The sequence below is a fragment of the Mobula hypostoma genome, chromosome 6, assembly GCF_963921235.1.
Source record: "Mobula hypostoma chromosome 6, sMobHyp1.1, whole genome shotgun sequence".
NCBI lineage: Eukaryota > Metazoa > Chordata > Chondrichthyes > Myliobatiformes > Myliobatidae > Mobula > Mobula hypostoma.
The window spans coordinates 61,023,207-61,037,444 of NC_086102.1; the positions used below are offsets into that span (position 1 = coordinate 61,023,207).

At 41.0% G+C, this 14,238-nt stretch overlaps 1 protein-coding gene across 3 annotated transcripts in view; it reads right to left on the bottom strand.

The window, feature by feature from the left end:
• Positions 1-14,238, bottom strand: part of pcyt1ba (phosphate cytidylyltransferase 1B, choline a) — an 82,314-nt gene that overhangs the window by 42,718 nt on the left and 25,358 nt on the right. The gene's annotated exons all lie outside the window — the stretch shown is intronic.

Genomic DNA, 14,238 nt, shown 5'->3' on the forward strand with positions numbered 1-14,238 from the left:
GGGGCAGCAGGCTGAGGGCAGCAGACACCAACAGAATCAACAAACTCATTCGTAAGGCCAGTGATGTTGTGGGGATGGAACTGGACACTCTGATGGTGATGTCTGAAAAGAGGATGCTGTCCAAGTTGCATGCCACCTTGGACAATGTCTCCCATCCATTATATAATGTACTGGGTAGGCACAGGAGTACATTCCACCGAGATGCAATACAGAGCGTCATAGGAAGTCATTCCTGCCTGTGGCCATCAAACTTTACAACTCCTCCCTTGGAGGGTCAGACACCCTGAGCCAATAGGCTGGTCCTGGACTTATTTCCTGGCACAATTTACATATTACTATTTAACTATTTATGGTTATTACTATTTATTATTTATGGTGCAACTGTAACAAAAACCAATTTCCCCCCGGGATCAATAAAGTATGACTATGACTATGAGAAGAAAGGATCAGAGAGATATGGGCCCAACACATGGAAATAGGACTAGCTCAAATGGGCAATTTCTTTGGCATGAATGAGTTGGGCCTAAGAGACTGTTTCTGTGCTATCTCAGTATTTTTGCACTCTGGCCCCATTTACCTTTCACATTTGATATCATCATCTATTGCCTTTTCATTCCACTATTGCTTCTTTCATTTACATCCTTTTTCTCTCTCCTTCTTTGCCCTTATTAGATTAACTTCTCCCCAGAATCCTGAGCTAACACCACTGCATAGACATTGGTGAAAGCTGCCCAGTTGTACAAACTCATTTTCCCAAAACCCCCCAGTTCCAGTGTCCCAGGAATCTAAATCTTTCACTGTCATGTTGATCTGATATATTCTCCTATTACTATACTCACTCACACACAACACTGGAAATAATTCTGAGATTACTACCCATGTGGTCCTGCCTTCTTTCTCGTATTTCTAAATTCATTACATTTGGTAAATTTTCTTACTCCACAATGGAGTAAGGACATGTACCATCAATGAATATGAACTGCTCACACATAATGGGTTATTGAATGATCAAACAAATTTGATGCTTACAAAGGGGATTGTACCAATTAGAATGCTTGACATTATAAATTTAAAAAATTCTTCAACCACAATTGCAACTTGAAAGTTGGTGGTTCATCCATGGCATTCCCAGAGAGTAAATCACAAGTTTGTAGTTTAATTGAAGGACTCAAATGACATAAACTGCAGCAGTTTATAAATAGAATTCATGCTTGAAGGGTGGAATATAGCCCTGAAATATTTCTTTTACACCATAACGTATCTTGTAAAACATTATTTTTGGACGTTAACCACTCTAAGATATTTGCTATATTAAAAATCCATTATAAACCTAAGTTGCTGTCATCCAATGTTCAATTTATATGTCTCCACTTGAAACTATATAATCTTTCCTGACTCGTCTAGCAGAGTTTGCAGTCACCTATGATCTAGAATTAGGCAGGTTTCTCTGCTTTCCTCCCTTCCCACCCTTCCCCAATATTTCATCAGACTATTCACTGTACAAATGGATTTCAGCACTGAATGCAGGCTCTAGCATGTTTAACTTACAATTGTAACCCGAGCTACACATTCAACCCACTCAGATTCAATTCAGCAAACAGATTCTCAATCTACCTCTGAACTGATCCACAAAACTCCTCCACATCAGCTGTTGAAACAAATACTTGAAATTCTTCATGCTTCATTTAAAGTGACTTAACTTTTATTACTGATCAGATAATGGACGAAAATTAGAATAATCTGCTCATTTTCAACAATACTCTCTATTCTCCTACTCAAATGCTCACTGACATTTCCTTTAAATGTTCCATGTGATAAATATAATCCAAGTTGCAATAATTTGGGCAGCATGATAGCATAGTGATTAACACAACACTTTCCAGTACCAGCGGCCCAGATTCAGTTCCCACCAATATCCCTGAGCAGTTTGTACATTCTCCCTGGGTTTCCTCCCACAATCCAAAGACATACCGGTTGGTAGGTTAACTGGTCATTGTGAATTGTCCCGTGATTAGGCTAGGGCTGTATCAGAGGTCGCTGGGTGGCGCAGCTCAAAGGGCCGAAAGAGCCTACACCCTACTGTATTTCAATCAATCAATAAATAAATAGACAGAAACATAGAAAACCTACAGGACAATACAGGCCCTTCAGCCCACAATGCAGTGCTGAACATGCCCTCATCTTAGAAATTACCTAGGGTTACCAATAGCCCTCTATTTTTCTGAGCTCCATGTACTTGTCCAGCAGTCTGTCAAAGACCCTATTGTATCCACCTCCACCACCATCGTCGGCAGCCTACTCCACACATTCACTACTCTCTGCGTAAAAAACTTACCTCTGATATCTCCTCTGTACCTACTTCCAAACACCTTAAAACTGTGCCCTCTCATGTTAGCCATTTCAGCCCTGGGAAAAAGCCTCTGACCATCCATGATCAATGCCTCTCATCATCTTATACACCTCTATCAGGTCACCTCTCATCCTCCGTTGCTCCAAGGAGAAAAGGCAGAGTTCACTCAACCTATTCTCATAAGGCAGGCTCCTCAATCCAGGCAACATCCTTGTAAATCTCCTCTGCACTCTTTCTATGGTTTCCATATCAAAGAGCATTTGATGGCTCTTGGCCTGTATTCACTAGAATTCAGAAGAATGAGGGGTGGCCTCACTGAAACCCATCAAATGGTGAAATAATGTAGAATTTTCTCACCTTATCATCAGTCACGTTTAAAACTGATAGCATTTTCATCACTGGCCCACCAATGAGACAAATACCACTCGATTCAAATCTTTTGCATTTTTAAAACTCATTAGATCTCCATTTAGACTTCACTGGCACAGTTGAAATAACTTTGAGTCTCCTTCACAAATATACCCTCACATTTGCGATTTTCAACAAGAATATACTGTACAGTTCTTGGCTGCATTTCTTTTTCTACCATGGGGCACTGAAAACAATATAATGAATCACTAAATTCAAGAAATTACTTACTGATTCTCATTACGCAAAAAACTTTAAGTGAATCTGCATGTTTTTATTATTTCTTCATTTTGCTGTTCCATAGGACCATAAGATAAAGGAGCAGAGTGAGGCCATTTGACCCATCGAGTATGCTCTGCCATTTCTTCATGGCTGATCCATTTATCCTCTCAGCCCTAATTTTCTGCCTTCTCCCCATATCACTTCATGCCCTGGCCAATTAAGAATCTATCAACCACTTCCTTAAATATACATAAAGACTTGGCCTCCACAGCTGCCTGTGGCTAAAGAAATTCCTCCTCATCTATGTTCTAAAAGGATACCCCTCTATTCTGAGGCTGTGTCCTCTCATCTTAGACTCTCCCAACATAGGAAACATCCTCTGTACATCCACTCTGTCAAGGTCTTTCACCATTTGATAGGTTTCAATGAGGTCACCCCTCATTCTTCTGAATTCTGGTGAATACAGGCCAGGAGCCTTCAAATGCTCTTCATATGAAAAAAGCCATTCAATTCTGGAATCATTTTTGTGAACTTCTTTTAACCCCTTTCCAGTTTCAGCACGTCCTTTCTAAGATAAGGGGCCCAAAATTGCACACTATACTCCAAGTCAGGTCTCACCAGTATTTTATAAAATTTCAACATTACATACTCGCTTTGATATTCTAGTCCTCTTGAAATGAATGCTAACATTTGCATTTTCCTTCCTCACCCCAGACTCACCTGCAAATTAACCTTTAGGGAATCCAGCACAGGACTCCCAAATTCCCTTTGCACCTTAGTTTTTTGTATTTTCTCTCCATTCAGAAAATAGTTAACCCTTTCATTTCTCCAATCAAAGATGGAATACACGGTATTCCATCTGCCACATTTTTGCCCATCCCACTAATCTGTTTAAGTCCTCCTGCAGCCTGCTCGTCCACTGAACTTTATATCATCTATAAACTTTGCAACAACTCAAATCATTGACATATAATGTAGAAAGAATTGGTCCCAACATTGACCCCTGTGGAACACCACTAGTTACTGGCAGCCGGTCAGAAAAAGCTCTCTTTATTCCCACTCTTTGCATCCTGCCAATCAGCCACTGCTTTATCTATGTAACTTTCATGTCCATGTATCTTTCCTGTAATACCATGAGCTTGTAGCTTGTTAAGCAGCCTCATGTGTGGCACCTTGTCAAAGGCCTTCTAAAAATCCAAGTACACAACATCAATCGATCCTCCTTTGGCTATCCTGTTAGTTACTTCTTCAAGGAATTCCAACAAATTTGACAGGGAAGATTTTCCCTTCAGGAAACCATGCTGACTGTGGCCTATTTTATCATGTGCCTCCAAGTACCCTGGGACCCATTCTTAATAATAGACTTCAAAATCTTCCCAACCACCAAGGTCAGACTAACTGGCCTATAGTTTCCTTTCTTTTGCTTTTCTCCCTTCTTGAAGAGAGGAGTGACATTACCAATTTTCCAGTCTTCCGGAACCATTCCAGAATCTAATGATTCTTGAAAGATCATTACTAATGCCTTCACGATCTCTTCCCCCACCTCTTTCAGAACTCTGGTGTGTATATCATCTGGCTCAGGAGACTTATCTACCTTTACACCTTTTCAGTTTCCCAAGAAACTTATCTCTAGTTCTCCAAGGTACTGTGTGTTTTTAAGAGCAAGAAAACTTTAAAGGGGTTGCACCCAACATTGATATCAACTCTTCTCATCTCCAAGTGTTACACTCAGTACTAAAAAGGTTTAAGATCAGGCAAGCTGACGTTTTTAAGATGCAGATACAGAAGGAGCTGATTGTGGACTTCAGAAAGGGTAAGATGAAGGAACACATATCAATCCTCATAGAGAGATCAGAAGTAGAGAGAGAGAGCAGTTTCAAGTTCCTGAGTGTCAAGATCTCTGAGGATCTAACCTGGTCCCAACACATCGATGCAGCTATAAAGAAGGCAAAACTGTGGCTATACTTTATTCGGAGTTTGAAGAGATTCGGTGTGTCAACAAATACATTCAAAAACTTCTATAGATGTACCGTGGAGAGCATTCTGACAGGCTGCATCACAGGCTGGTATGGGGGGGGGGCGGCTACTGCACAGAACCGTAAGAAGCTGCAGAGGGCTGTAAATTTAGTCAGCTCCATCTTGGGTACTAGCTACAAAGTACCCAGGACATCTTCCAGGAGCAGTGTCTCAGAAAGGCAGCGTCCATTATTAAGGAGCACCAGCACCCAGGGCATGTTCTCACTGTTACCATCAGGGAGGAGGTACAGAAACCTGAAGGCACACACTCAGCAATTCAGGGACAACTTCTTCCCCTCTGCCATCTGATTCCTAAATGGACATTGAACCCTTGGACACTACCTCACTTTCTAAAAAAAATGTAGTACTTCCGTTTTTTGCACAATTTTTAATCTATTCAATATACGTATACTGTATGAAGTATACTGAAGAATTATTTGTTATTTTTTCTTCTATATTATGTATTGCATCGAACCGCTGCTAAGTTAATAAATTTCACGTCACATGCCAGTGATAATAAACCTGATTCTGATTCTGATTATGGAGAGAGAATGTACTTCATTCAAAGATTTCTAATGTGTACATTATAAATAAGTAAATTGATATTTAATATTTATCTATTTTATAGTATAACAAACCTATAACTACTTTCAACATTCATAAAATTCATTGGAAGTATATAATTTTTGTTTTTAGAAAGATGACATAGGGCAAAGAGTAAAGGAGAAACTAGCATAAAAAAACAGCTTCTTTGTAAGAATTTATATTTTTGGCTTTAATTGTCCATCACTTGCAAACAGTAATTTGAAAACACAAGTCTGTCAACTCAATGTTGTTCATTTTCTTTGATAAAACTATTGATCAATTCAAGTGAAGCAGTTTCAATGACTTGCATGCAAGGCACTACAGAAAGACTAAATAGTCTCTAAAACGTTAAAGCAAACATACAATGCATGTGATTGAAATTGGTGCATAAGCTGTACATCATTAAATTCTATCATTTCTTGAAATATGTTGAAATTGTTGTACGCCACTTACTAATGATACAGTGTAAACCCATTGGGATGTCTGTATTCAGTGTCAACCATCTGCCAAGTAATCAATCACAGCTTGACGTGAGTCCGTTGAGAGACAGTCTATCATTAATTCATCGCATGCAGGTCCTGGATTTGCCTCCTGCAACCCCCTCCCCCCACCACACCCAGCACCAACAATTTAGATGGCTTGGCAATCTGCTCATCAGAACTCTCTATGGCAATGGCACAAGCACAATGAACTGAAGTCCATGAGCGTGTGCAATAACAATGATGATGTAATCATGACCATTTTCCGTTCAGGAGTGTGCCACTGGCAACCAATGGTACTTCGGACTATATTGGTTGCAACTGCTTCCACAGGAAAAAGACACTGATTGCTGGAAAACCCAAGCAGTGCTGTAAACCACTGATTTTAAAGAGTTTTTTTTAAGATCAGCTGGTGTCACAGGTACATCAAAACATATAGTGAAATGCATTGTTTGTATCAACAATCAACACAGTCCGAGTATGTACTGGGGGCAGCCCGCAAATGTTGCTATGCTTCCAGCACCATCATAACATGTCCATTACTTACAAACCCCAACCAGTATGTGGAGATAACCGGAGCACCTGGACGAAACCCATGCTCACTTTAACCTTTGACCTTGTTCTTATTGGGTTCTGACTGAATTCCCGTGAGAAATCTCCCATGCAAATTCCCAGGGAGAAGTATTTGCTATTTGTTGTCCCTTTGTTTAATTAGTGCAAACCATGATGTAAATTCTCTGTTAGCATATTCTAATTTGAACAATTCCCACTGAAGTTAAGCCAACATTTTACTTTGGCTTTGCTTGTTTAAAAAATGAGCCAATTCAGTTGAAATTAACAGTGTCCTCAGGCTTATAAGGAAATAAGTTATCCAAAATTCTGTCTTGAACATTGCTTTCTTCCTCAACAGTAAAACTGGATTTGATTGGATGGAAGTCTTTGAAGAATCTGATCCATGAAAAAAAGGTGGCACTATGCTGCAGGATATGTTGCATCAACCCCACCAGTTCGGCAAATAATTCTGAGGTTCAGTTGGAAAATGTTTATGGGCAATTCCAGCTAAAAGCTGTACTGCAACAGCCAAAGGGACACGAGGAATATGGTGAATAACAAAAAAAAACCCTTGACCACTTAACCATTGAGAGTAAAGGATTTAGGAATAAGTAGGGGAAGGACTAAAAAAGGATATCAAATCAGATTAGACCATAAAATAACAAGATGGAAATAAGGACAGAGGGGAAGAACAGAGAGGGAGAGGAAAAATGAAAAAAAAACTTCAAGGTTTGCAAAATAATTCACAACCTAAAGAAATGAGATTTTACTCAATTATAATTTACTTCCAGGGCAAGAGGTTTGATTAGGCCATCAGAAGTTCGTAACTTCCAGTCCTTTAAAAGCTTACTTACATCAATAATTGTGAGATAACTTTTAACTAATTTACAAATCCAGTAATTTCATGAAAAGTCTGGGGAGACTTGAGGGGAAATGTTGTTTTTGCAGAACTAATGGTGGAGCAGAATAAATTGATCATTAGTTTCTGGCAATTTGCTGTTTCTTCCTCTCCTAATCTTGCTGGCCAAGTTGGTCATTGGTCATACTTTGTGACACTGAGACACCTTTATTCTTTCCGCAAACTCTGGTTCAGACTCTTCAGTGAATGCACTTCCCGAATCCTACAAGGCAAAGATGGATAACAAAGAACCTTTAGCTATTTATCCTTGTCTGTTTTATCCAGAGTAAGTTCATTTCCAGCAGGGATTTTTTCTGGCAAAGTCCAGCTTTGGGAGGGAATTGAATTTAACAGTCATTGAAATTAAGACATTGGAATCAAGCTTAAATTTTCAATGGGCATTAATTCTTGATTCAAATGGACAGGTAAATTAAATTAAGAAACTTTGATTACAGAATTAGTTGTGGATCACTTATACTGAAGCTTCAGTTTGATGGTACTCTGAACCAGTTTCCCTTATGGTACCTTGTCAAAGGCCTTACTTAATTCCATGCAATTCACATCTGCTGTTTTGCCATCATTGATATAAAGAATTCAATCAGGTATCTTTATTGCTTCTCTCTAATATCTGCCTAAATATCTGTTCCCCTGCCTCCTATTTACTACTGGAAGGCAGGCAAAAATGATAACACCTTTTTTGTTTCTAATCTCTACTTTGTTGCCAGAGCCTTCTTGGATATCCTCCCTCAATAATGAACAAATGCAATTGTGGCAGACTGAGTTTAATCTAGATAAGTATGAGGTGCTGCAGTTTCGGAGATCAAATGTAAATGGATGAATTAGGATGAATTACAGCACTGATGTACAGAGGGATGTTGGAGTTCAAGTCCATGACCATATTTCCATGAAAATCACAAAACGCTGGAGGAACTCAGCAGGTTGGGCAGCATCCGTGGAAACGATCGGTCAACGTTTCGGCCCGGAACCCTTCGTCAGGACTGAAGAGGGAAGAGGCAGAGGCCCTATAAAGAAGGTGGGAAGGAGAAGGCTGGTAGGTGCCAGGTGAAAAACCAGTAAGGGGAAGGATAAAGGGGTGGGGGAGGGGAAAGGCAGGAAAGGTGAAGAAGGAATAGGGGAAAGCACAATGGGTAGTAGAAGGAGGTGGAACCATGAGGGAGGTGATAGGCAGCTGGGGGAGGGGGCAGAATGAAATAGGGATAGGGGAAGGAGTGCTTCCCTGCTTCCCTTTACTGGTTTTCATCTGGCACCTACCAGCCTTCTCCTTCCCACCGTCCACCCACCTTCTTTATAGGGCCTCTGCCCCTTCCCTCTTCAGTCCTGATGAAGGGTTCTGGCCTGAAACGTTGACCGATCTTTTCCATGGATGCTGCTCGACCTGCTGAGTTACTCCAGCATGTTGTGAGTGTTCTTTTGACCCCAGCATCTGCAGACTATTTTGTGTCTCCATGAAAATCGCTGCACAAGTTGATAAGGTGGTCAAGTAGACAAATTGCGTGCTTGCCATTGTTAGTCGAAGCACTTAGTTTGGGAGTCAGAAAGTTATGTGGCAGGTTTATAAAACCTTGGTTAGGCCACATCTGGAATACTGCATTCAAGTATGATCACCCTATTACAAGAAGGTAATGGAGACTATGAAGAAGGTGCAGACGAGGTTTGCCAGATACAGCTAGGGTTAAAGGACACGTGCAAGGAGAGGTTCAACAAATTTGGGTTGTTTTCTCTGGAGCAGCAGAGATTGAAGTGAGACCTGATAGAAGTTTATAAGATTATGAGAGGCGTAGATAGAGAAGTCAGCTGGTATCATTTTCCCAGGACATGCACTTAAGATGAGAAGAGGCAAGTTTTGTTTCAAACACACAAAGAGTGGTGGGTGCTTCTAATGTGCTATCAGGTGGTGGTGGAGGCAAACCCAAGGGAGGGGGGAAGAAGAGGCACGGTGTGGTGATAGGGGATTCATTAGTAAGGGGAACAGACAGGAGGTTCTGTGGGTGAGAATGAGATTCCCAGATGGTATGTTGCCTCCCAGGTGCCAGGGTCAAGGATATCTCAGACTGAGTCATCAGCATTCTTAAGTGGAAGAGTGAACAGCCAGAAATCGTGGTCCATGTAGGTACCAATGACAGGGGTAGGATGAGTATCAGGGTTCTGCATAGAGAGCTCGGGGAATTGGGTGCCAAGTTAAAGGGCAGAACCTCCAGGGTCAATCCTGTGATCTTAGGATTGCTACCAATGCCACGTGCTAGTGAGGCTATAACTAGGAAGGCTATACAGTTTAATACATGTTTAAGGAATTGGTGTAGGTGGGAGGGCATAAGATTTTTGGAACATTGGTCTCTCTTCGAAGGAAGGTGGGACCGGTACAGAAGGGACAATTTGCACCTGAACTGAAGGGGGACTAAAATGCTCGTGGGCAGGTTTGTTAATGCTGCATGGCGGGGTTTAAATGAGAGTTGCAGGGGATAGGAACCAGAATGCCAGAACAGTTAGTGGAGAGAGGTGGAGGCAGATGTTGGTAAGACCTCAGACAAAGTTAGGAATCAAAAGGTTGAGCATGGTGCAACAAAATCGAAACGGGTGAATACAGGACTGAAGGTGTTGTATCTGAATACATACAGTATACAGAATAAGGTAGATGAACTTGCAGCACAGTTGCAGATTGACAGGTATGATGTTGTAGGCATCACTGAATCATGGCTGAAAGATTATAGCTGGAGCTTAATGACCAAGAATGCACTTTGTATCGGAAGGATAGGAAGAAAGGCAGGGGTGGGCGGCCTTGCTCTGTTGGTAAAAAAATAAAATCAAGTCGTTAGAAAGAGGTGACATAGGGTCAGAAGGTGTTGAATCATTGTGGAGAGATGGGAGCTTATACAGAACCCCCCCCCCCCCAAACAGTAGAAAGATGTTGCCGATAAATTACAACAGGAGATAGAAAATGCATGCTAAAAGGGCAATGTTACAATAGTCATGGGGGGGGCTTCAATTATACAGGTAGATTGGGAAAATCATGTTGGTGCTGGATTGGAGAAGGGGGAATTCCTAGAGTGCCTACAAGTTGAGTTCAACTCAACTCATGGTTGAGCCCTCTAGAGGATCAGCTATTCCGGATTGGGTGTTGTGCAATGAACTAGACTTGATTAGAGAGCTGAAGGTAAAATACCCCTCAGGGGAAATTATCATATTATGATTGAATTCACACTAAAATTTGAGAAGCAGCAGCTAAAGTCAGATGTATCAATATTACAGTGGAGGAAAGGGAATTACAAAGGCACGAGAGAGGAGTTAGCCAGAATTGACTGGAAAAGAACAATGACAGAGATGACAGCAGAGCAGCAATAGCTGGAATTTCTGGAAGCAATTTGGAAGGCACAGGATTTATACATCCCAAAGAGGAAGAGGTATTCTGAAGGAGTGACGACACAACCATGGCTAACAAGAAAAGTCAAAGCCAATATAAAAGCCAAAGAGAGGGAATGCAATAGAGTAAAGATTAGTAGGAGGTTAGAGGATTGGGAAGTTTTTAAAAACCAACAGAAGGCAACTAAACAAGTCATTAAAAAGGTAATGACGGAATATGAAAATAAGCTAGCCAATAATATTAAAGAGGATACCAAAAGATTCTTCAGATAAATAAAGTGTAAAAGAGAGGTGAGAGTGGATATTAGACCACTGGAAAGATGCTGTAATGGGGGACAACGAAATAGTGGACGAACTGAATAAGTATTTTGGATCAGTCTTCACTGTGAAAAACACCAGCAGTGTGGTGGAAGTTCCAGGTGTCAGAGGTCATAAGTATGTGAAGTTACCATAACTAGAGGTAAGTTTCATGAGAAACGGAAAGGTCTGAAGGTAGATCAGTCACCTGGACCAGATGGTGTACACACCAGAATTCCGAAAGAGGTGGTTGAGGAGATTGTGGAAGCACGAGTAATGATCTTTCAAGAATCACTGGATTCTGGTATGTTTCCGGAAGACTGGGAGATAGCAAATGTCATTTCACTCTTCAAGAAGGAAGAGAGGCAGAAGAAAGAAAACTATTAGCCAGTTAGTCTGATGTTGGAGTCGATTATTAAGGATACAGTCTCAGGGTATTTGGAGGCACATGATAAAACAAGCCATTGTCAGCATGATTTCAAGGGAAAACCTTGCCTGACATATCTATTGGAATACTTTGAAAAAGTAACAAACAGGATAGGCAAAGGAGAATCAGTTGCTGTTGTGTACTTGGATTTTCAGAAGGTCTTTGACAAAGTGAGGCTGCTTAACAAGCTACAAGCCAATGGTATTACAGGAAACATTATAGCATGGATAAAGCAGTGGCTGATTGGCAGGAGGCAAAGAGTAGGAATAAAGGGAGCCTTTTCTGACTGGCTGCTGGTGACTAGTGGTGTTCCACAGGGGTCTGTGTTGGGACCGATTCTTTTTACATTATATGTCAAGAATTTGTGTTGTTGCAAAGTTTGCAGATGATACGAAGATAGGTGGATAGGTGAGGAAGTAGAGAGGCTACAGAAGGACTTGGACAGAATAGTCGAATGGGCAAAGAAATGGCAGATGGAATACAGTGTCAGGAAGTGTTTTGTCATGCATTTTGGTAGAAGAAATGAAAGAGTTGACTATTTTCTAAATGGAGAGAAAATACAAAAAATTGAGATGCAAAGGGACTTGGGAGTCCTTGTGCAGGATTCCCTAAAGGTTGATTTGCAGGTTGAGTCTGGTGAGAAAGGCAAATGCAAAGTCAGCATTCATTTCAGGAGGACCAGAATATAAAAGCAAGGATGTCAGAATCAGAATTAGAATCAGGTTTATTATCACCGGCATGTGACGTGAAATTTGTTAACCTAGCAGCAGAAGTTCAATGCAATACATAATCCTGACATTGCACCCTGCAAAAACTCATTTCAGGGAGGTAGCATCATCAATTTCCAGGAGTGGCTGGATGTCTGCAATAGAGTAGCTCCTTAGCAGCTAGCCAGCTAGTTTAAATAACGTTAGCTATGTTAATGAACGAATGACACCTGTAAAACTCACCTCAACATGTCTTTTACAGTCTTAACCCACCATGGGCAATAGAAAAGTCACTGTTGCAAACAGTGCAGCAAACACTGTCATTATTTTTGACCCCTATTAGGCAGGGGTACACTTTAGTGTAGTTTGGGGTGACGTACGTTTTATATTTTCTTTTTTGGAACACTCTGCCACTCTTGACTGTTTTTTGGAAATCTCTCACTCTTACTCTCACTCTCTTGCTCGTGGTCACTCTCTCTCGTGCTTGCTTTCTCGCTCTTGCACTCACTCTCTCTCGCTCTTGCTTTCTCACTCTTTCTCTCGCTCGCGCTTGCTTTCTCACTCGTGCTCTCTCTCACGTGCACTTGCTTGCTTTTCTCTCTCTCTCTCTCTCATGGTCGCTCTCACTCACGCTTGCTTTCTTGCTCTTCCGCTCGCTCTCTCGGTCTTTCTCGCGCATTCTCTCACGCTCGCTCTCAAAAAAAATCAATTTCTGGGACATTGTACATAATTTGCGGGCATCAAGGAGCCACTATTAATATGCGGGAGACTTCCGGAACTTCTGGGAGAGGTGGGATATCTGCATAATCTAGCAGAGAAAATATAATACTAATAAATAAAATAAAAATAATAATAAATAAACAAGTAAATCAATTAAGTATATTGAATAGATCAAAAACATGCAAAAACAGAAATATTGTTTAGTAAGAAAGAGTGAGGTAGTGATGTAATGTTGAAACTTGATAAAGCACTGGTGAGGCCTCAGTTGGAGTACTGGAAGCAGGTTCAGGCCCCTTATCTTAGAAGGGATATGCTGAAACTGGAGAGGGGTCAAAGAAGATTCACGAAAATGGTTCCAGGATTGAACGGCTTGTCATATGAAGAGCGTTTTGATGGCTCTGAGCCTGTGTTCACTGGAACTCAGGAGTGACCTTATTGAAACCTATTGAATGGTGAAAGGCCTTGATAGAATGGGTGTGCAGAGGATGTTTCCTATGGTGGGAGAGTCTAAGACGAAAGGACACAGCCTCAGAATAGAGGGATGTCCTTTTTGAATGGAGATGAGGAGGGCTCTCTTTAGCTAGAGGGTGGTGAATCTGTGAAATTCTTTGCCACAGGCAGCTGTGGAAGCCCAAGTCTTTATGTATATTTAAGGCAAAGGTTGATAGATTCTTGATTGGTCAGGGCATGAAGAGAGATGGGGAGAAGGCAGGAGATTGGGGCTAAGCAGAAATATAGATCAGCCATGAAGAAAAGGTAAAGCAAACTTGATAGGTCTAATTCTGCTCCAGGATGTAATGGTCTTATGAATGTGCAGAGAATGCAGGGCTATGGAATTTGTTCAGGAAGACTGGATTAATTTGGTTAGGCATTTAATTATTAGTTTAGTTAGGCTGGCACAACATTGTGGGTCAAGGGGCCTATTTCTCTGGAATTTTATTCCTTGCGATATCGAGTTGGATATTCTGTCCTTCAACCACGTCGAAGTGCTGGCAACAATATTGTAGATTTCAATGTTGATACCAGTTTTGAATTCAACTACATTACTCTTTGGATAAAATAGATGCAGATTAGCTTTCAATTATCTTGATTGTGCATACAATTGCTGCTGCTGGTCATATTATTTTTCCACCAGGTGATAATATCCACCCAATGGTCCTGAAACCTAAAGGCCATCTTCCTGCACCATCTCTTTAGGC